The sequence below is a fragment of the Xenopus laevis genome, chromosome 5L, assembly GCF_017654675.1.
Source record: "Xenopus laevis strain J_2021 chromosome 5L, Xenopus_laevis_v10.1, whole genome shotgun sequence".
NCBI classification, from domain to species: Eukaryota; Metazoa; Chordata; class Amphibia; order Anura; family Pipidae; genus Xenopus; species Xenopus laevis.
Window position 1 is genome coordinate 82,157,093 of NC_054379.1, and position 6,404 is coordinate 82,163,496.

Below are 6,404 nucleotides of genomic sequence, written 5' to 3' on the forward strand. Positions count from 1 at the left end.
AATACAAAATTACATTGATAAATTCTTTGTAATGCAATAGTTGCAAATAAACATCAGAAATCAGAATTGGTATCGTGCATCTGTAAGTCGTCTTCCTTTACTTTATTTATTTAGAATGTGCTCCATTAATTAAAGAATTGATTTTATAAAATCAATTCTTTATTGATCTTTATCATTATATATTTTATGGTTCGATTTATATCAAATCATTTGTCGGCTTCCAAGATTCAGAACAACTATCGAACCTAGCGATAAATCTGCAGGGAATCCATCTGCTTTGCCAACCTGACTGTCTCTTTTCAACCTGTCAGAGTCTCTAATGCATGGATGAATTTTCACTAAGGCTAGGGATGGCTAAGCCTTCCCAAACCTGGCTGATAAGAAAGATTCAAGAGGAGAGCAAAAAAAAGAGCTTCACATCCTTTTTCCTCCTCAATGTGTACTGTAGTGATGTGCGGGTTGAGAATTTCTCGACCTAACCCGCCCGCCCGCTCCCGACCCGGGCCCGCTGCTCCCCTTTATTTATAGGCCCGCGCCTGACCCACCCCGCAGTGACGTTACAAAAGGGGCGGGGCAGGCGGAAGTCTATAAATTCCGGCGCTGGAAGCCGGCAGTACTAGGTCGCGGATGAAGCAGGAGAAGAACTCCGCCCGTGACCCGTGCATTTTATCCAGGGTTCAGCCCGAACCCGCGGGCCTCGGGTCAGCCCGCACATCGCTCGTGTACTGCAAGTCCCGGTACAGCCTTAAGCTAGGCTGTTGGAAGAAATTTGAAGCTTCCTGCAGCCTAGCCAATCCCCTAGTGGCAGGACTGGGACTTGCACTTTGAGAGAGAAAAAGCTGCATTTTAGTCTGTGAAAAGACAATGTTATGATACATGTAAAAGGTTTCATTTCTGGTGTCAGTATCTCTTTAAGGTAGGGATGCACCGAATCCAGGATTCAGCCGAATCCTTCTGCCTGGCTGAACCGAATCCAAATCCTAATTTGCATATGCAAATTAGGGGTGGGCGGGAAATCGCTTAACATTTTGTCACAAAACAAAATAGTAAAAAATGTTTTCCCCTTCCCACCCCTAATTTGCATATGCCGATTCGGCCAAATCTTTCAAGAAGGATTCGGGGGTTCAGCCGAATCCAAAATAGTGGATTCGGTGCATCCCTACTTTAAGGGTTGTAATGTTTCATTCAATAAGTGTTGTCCATACATTACATACTGTCTCTAAAAAAGCTACAGAAAAGTCTTACACTCTCTGTGCAAAGTAATATTTTTATGCAGAAATATGGAACCGTGATATCCAGACTAATTTATTTGGAAGTAAAGCATTAAGAGGGTTTAAAATGCTTCCCAGTAAGTTTAGAGAGTCTGAAATAACCCGATTTGGTAAATATATAAAGCAATGCTTCAGTAGCACTGGCCACCCTAGTTCCAACACGCCTGAAATTAAAGTGATCACCCCCATGGGCACCAGTGTTCATGGAGATAAATGTGATGTCTCTTTAACCACCATGTACATTAATTTCCAATTGGATACTGCTTCCAAATGCAGACAAACATAGCAATATCACTAAAGGGTGAATTTTCGCCAGCAAACGATTCCTCGATACTCTGGGCCACTTCGTCCGGTGCAAATTCGCTACCACTACGCTAATTCACTTAAATGTGAAATTGCATTTCAGCAGCCGAAGTTTCGTTATGGTTAATTCGTCCGCACGAGCATTTCATAGCGATTTTCCTCTAGCGTTCAGTTCTGCCTCGCGAAACATTGTTAGTACTCTTAGGTCAATTTGAATAGGACAGGTACATATAGGTCATATAGACATCTTTATTAGATTATGGTGCAAACACTTGAAGTAGCCACTTATAACAAATGTCCAAGGAGGCATAATAAAGACAAAAGAGATCCTCTAATGCCCTAGACATGAGGCCACCCTAAAACAAATGTGCCTCAAATGGTTGGGAAAAAATGTTAACACAAAAATCTTTTGAAGGCAATCCTGCTTTAAAATATGAAAAAACTCCAGCAAAACTGCACTAGTGGCAGTCTCTTTACTTAGTGAATTGTCATCTACGCCTGTTAGTAAATTGCCGATGTCCCTGCGATGGGATTTCTGGTGAATTTTCGCCCTTTAGTAAATCTGCCCCTACAGTATGTCTCCTACTCCACTGTACACATTGTACAAAAGGAAGGTGTGTAGTTTTCCACAATTCTTTGTTTAACCACAGGTATGGGACCTGTTATCCGGAATGCTTGGTACCTGGGGGTTTCCAGATAAGGGCTATTTCTGTAATTTGGATCTCAATACATTATCTACTAAAAATTATTTAAACATAATAAACCCAATAGAATTGTTTTGCCTCCAATAAGGATTAATTATATCTTATTTGGGATGAAGTATAAGGTATTATCATACGATAATCTGTACGTGTATGACCCTCTTTAGTCCATGGAGATTGGCTTTAAGGCCATGGGCCTCAGACTTCTTGTTAATATTATGTATGGTGGACACATGGTGCTATGTTATTTGTGTGTTTTAGCAAAGACAGTTCTCAGGATTGTCTAAGGCAGTCTTTTCTGGCTTTTTGCAGTTGCGACAAATAGAACCATGTGTCATTGCTCTAAGGTCTTTTGGGATGGACTTGTAGCCTTGAGATTGTATGTGCTTTTTTACAAGTTTCCGTCTCATCTTCTCAGACATCTGATTTTTTTCTTGTTCAATGAAGAGCAGACATTTAAAATTGAGCAGAACGAGAAACAAATGAAATTGGATGAATGTGGTTTCAAATATATAAAACAAGGGACCTTAACAGTAGACCCACTTTTTCAACATGGATTCAATGGACTAATGCTTTTTTTTCCACCTTTTCCTAAGGTCACTTACTACAGATGTACTGTATATTGGTATGAAAACCGGTATTCCTTGTCTTTAGCAGTGTTTGCACACCTTTTTGGTATTACTTGCTCATGGGACAGTCCAATGTGCTTGCATTACACAACCTTTTACTAATTAGGAAGAAGCCAAACATGTTTGACCGAACAGAGTCAGTGACTGACAGAATCCAGTCATTAAAATGCATTTCAATAGCTCAGTATGGAAATTGTCAGCCTGCATCGTTTAGTGAAATGTACCCACAGCTGTCTATATGAATACTCGCTGAACAGGTTACAACACTGCTGGGTACCCCACCTATTGCAAGCAGTAGATGGGACACTGCCTGAAGGCCAATTAGGGCAAGATTCAGGGGTTAAAGGGTTGCTGTGGGTGCATGTTTAAGCACTGCTCAGTGATGAGGGAAGCCAAACGAAATCTTTTTGGACACATGGAGCATCACTGTCAGAGGGTTTCTGTTTCTGGCTTTAATATGTAATTGTTAGTGAGGCTGAACTAGATTAAAACATCAGGACTGTTCAGAGACCTTGCTAGATACTACAAGGAATTATCCTTGGGGGTTTTTACTCCAGGATCTGCCCAGGAAGGTGACATTGTTTTGATCAAAAATGAACCACGAAATTGCCTGTACCTTATCACCTTATTTAAACACGACACTGTCTCAGTCAGTTTACTGAGATTAAATTGATGCCTCCTCCTAGACATGGAGAGAACAGACAACTAATAGCTAATATAAATCCATGGTGACAAAGAAATGCTGTTTTTAATGTTTTTTTTAGTAGCTTTAAGGCACAGTTCTACACATGGCTCTTCAGCCTGTGCCCATAGGTGGCACGAAACAAGCAAAGCTATTAAATATGATTGTTTGAGACATAAAACAATAAACTAGATATGTTTTACACTACAAGAACTGTCATTGATCTCTCTACACTAACTGGGATCCAGATACTGTGCCAGCCTGCAATTTCTGCTGTGATTATTTTCTCCCCTTTGCTGAAGGTCTGGGACATGTGCAACTGAACCCAACGTCATTGGTGCTAAGCTTACACCCTACTCCTACACCCTGCTGGAATAAATTCACATATGCTTTAAAGAAAAACAATTGCCAACATGCTAGGAAATCCCTACCTTTCTTATCTTTAGCAAAAATCTTTATTTTTTTTATTTATAAGTCCTGCACTTGCACAATGCAGTGTTACTCCTGTTTTGATGACACTACTAGTGATCATTGGTGGAAAATCATTTACAGTAATGTTTCATTCTCCTCCAAAAAGCAAATTTAACTTTTGTTTTCCCTTTTTTTGTATAACAAAATGCCACATTTAAGCTTTCTGTTCTTTGAAAATAAAATATCCCAAACAAAAAAAATGTCAGCACAGGAGTTGCTGTTTGTTGGTCAAGGGTCTGAACACTTTTTGCATAGTGCTTTAGATAAACTTGATGCAAGAATGCATATTATCACTACTTGCACCATTGCATCAGACTTTTTCTGGCAGTCTGATGTGATGGTGCAAGTGGACGCTTGATTAACTGCACTATTCAATTTTATATACTTACATTGATGCATGCAAATACTTATTTTATATATGAGAGGTTGTTCCAACTGTGCACCACTAGGGTTAACCAGTCCCTTTCTCTTTTACCTTTTCACTTCTTGTACTGGTATCGAGCTAAGGTAGATGGTTACACAATTGTACAAATTGTCATTATTATAGTAACTGAACATACGATTTACTACAATGGGGAATTCTTTTGAGTGACAAATATCAGTTCCGGATTGGGATTCAAATTACTTAACAGAGTCCCAAATAGACCCCCCCCCAACAGCCAAATAGATAGTGACTGTCTATGGCATCTTACACCAAGCCTTTTGCCATTCACCAGTCCAGCCTGCTAGTGCTGTATGGATTTATGCTTTTGGTGGACTCAAAAACATACATATTCTAAGTAATATCACATGGATGCATGCTGGTATATACTAATGTGTTTACCTGCTTTCAGTGCTTCAGCATGCCTTATCTTTTCTGTCATCCCTGCCTCAAAGAAAAGCCACACACAGAAAGTTAGTTTCATAGTACAAGTATCACTTCATAACATTTCCCGTGCTTTTGAAGAAAAGAAAGAGCAATTATGATGTGTTTGTACAATTGTGTGCACAAAGCACTGAGTGAAAAAACCCTCCCTTCAAAGAAACCACTTAATATAGCGTTGGTGAATGGGGATAGGGGCAATGGTACAGAACTGCTCTGTGGTGTGATTGTGTCACTTACTATTTACTGTTATAGTAACAATCTGCATACCAAACCATTGTAATACATGGATGCATGCTGCACAATTGAATGCATTTAATTATATATAAAACGAGGACCAGAATACACTGTACACAGTAAACTATATCAACATGCAGATGTGGGTGTGGCTGGGGAATTTGTAAAAAAGTTTCTGGGGTTTATGACATCATCGGATGCGACCCCGACATCAACAGAAGTTACGTCACATGTATGTACTGAAATGCCACTGAAACCATACTGAGCATGTCCACTTCGTTTCACCGATGTCACTGACGTGTTCTGTCCATGCACACACTGGATTTTTGCCTGCAAATCGTTCGAAATCATCAAATTGCCATAAATTATCAAAAATCGGGAGAATGCATCAGAGTGACGGCAGACCGGAGGACAGAGCAGAATATCTGGTAACTCCCGAAAAAATCAGCCGAGTTGACAGCTCTGCCTTAGTCGGGATTAAGTACAAGGTACCATTTTATTACTACACCAAAGAAGGAAATCATTTTTAAAAATTTTAATTATTTCATTAAAATGGAATCTATGAGAGTTGGCCTTCCCGTAATTCTTTCTGGTTAATGGGTTTCCGGATAACAGATCCCATACCTGTACTGATATGAAATTGCACATATCTATCTTTAAAGGTGAATTATCATTATGATACCAAAATCAGCTCTAGTGGATGTTTAATAAACCTGTTTGTTATTTTATTATAAAAATACAAGGGGGATTGTGGGAGCACTCCAAGGCTAAGTAAAAATGTGTCTAAATACAATGGAAGTGCAACTGATTTGTCCAATTAATCAATGCACATTCCCTGGTCCCCTGTCTCATAAATAATTCAGTATTTATGCAAGTGTGTGTGTTTAGTTACAAAGTTATGATCATAAAATGGTAAGCCACCATACCACATCAAGGTAAACCCCTTATGGTGGTCCCAAACTATTTACCTCTGGTCATAAAATAAAAAAGCTTGTGCCTCCCTGTATAGAAGCTTACCAATGTTATGATTATAACTTTGTAATTAAAAACCCCTGTTTTTGTAAACACATGCACTTGCATATACTGTATACTGAATTATTTATGAGATGGGACCAGGGAATGTGCATTGATTAATTGGACAAATCAGTTGCACGTCCATTGTATTTAAACACATTTTTACTTCATTTTTACTGCACAATCCCCCTTGTATTTTTGTATTGTAGCCATAAGCAGGCTATGCTTCCATGT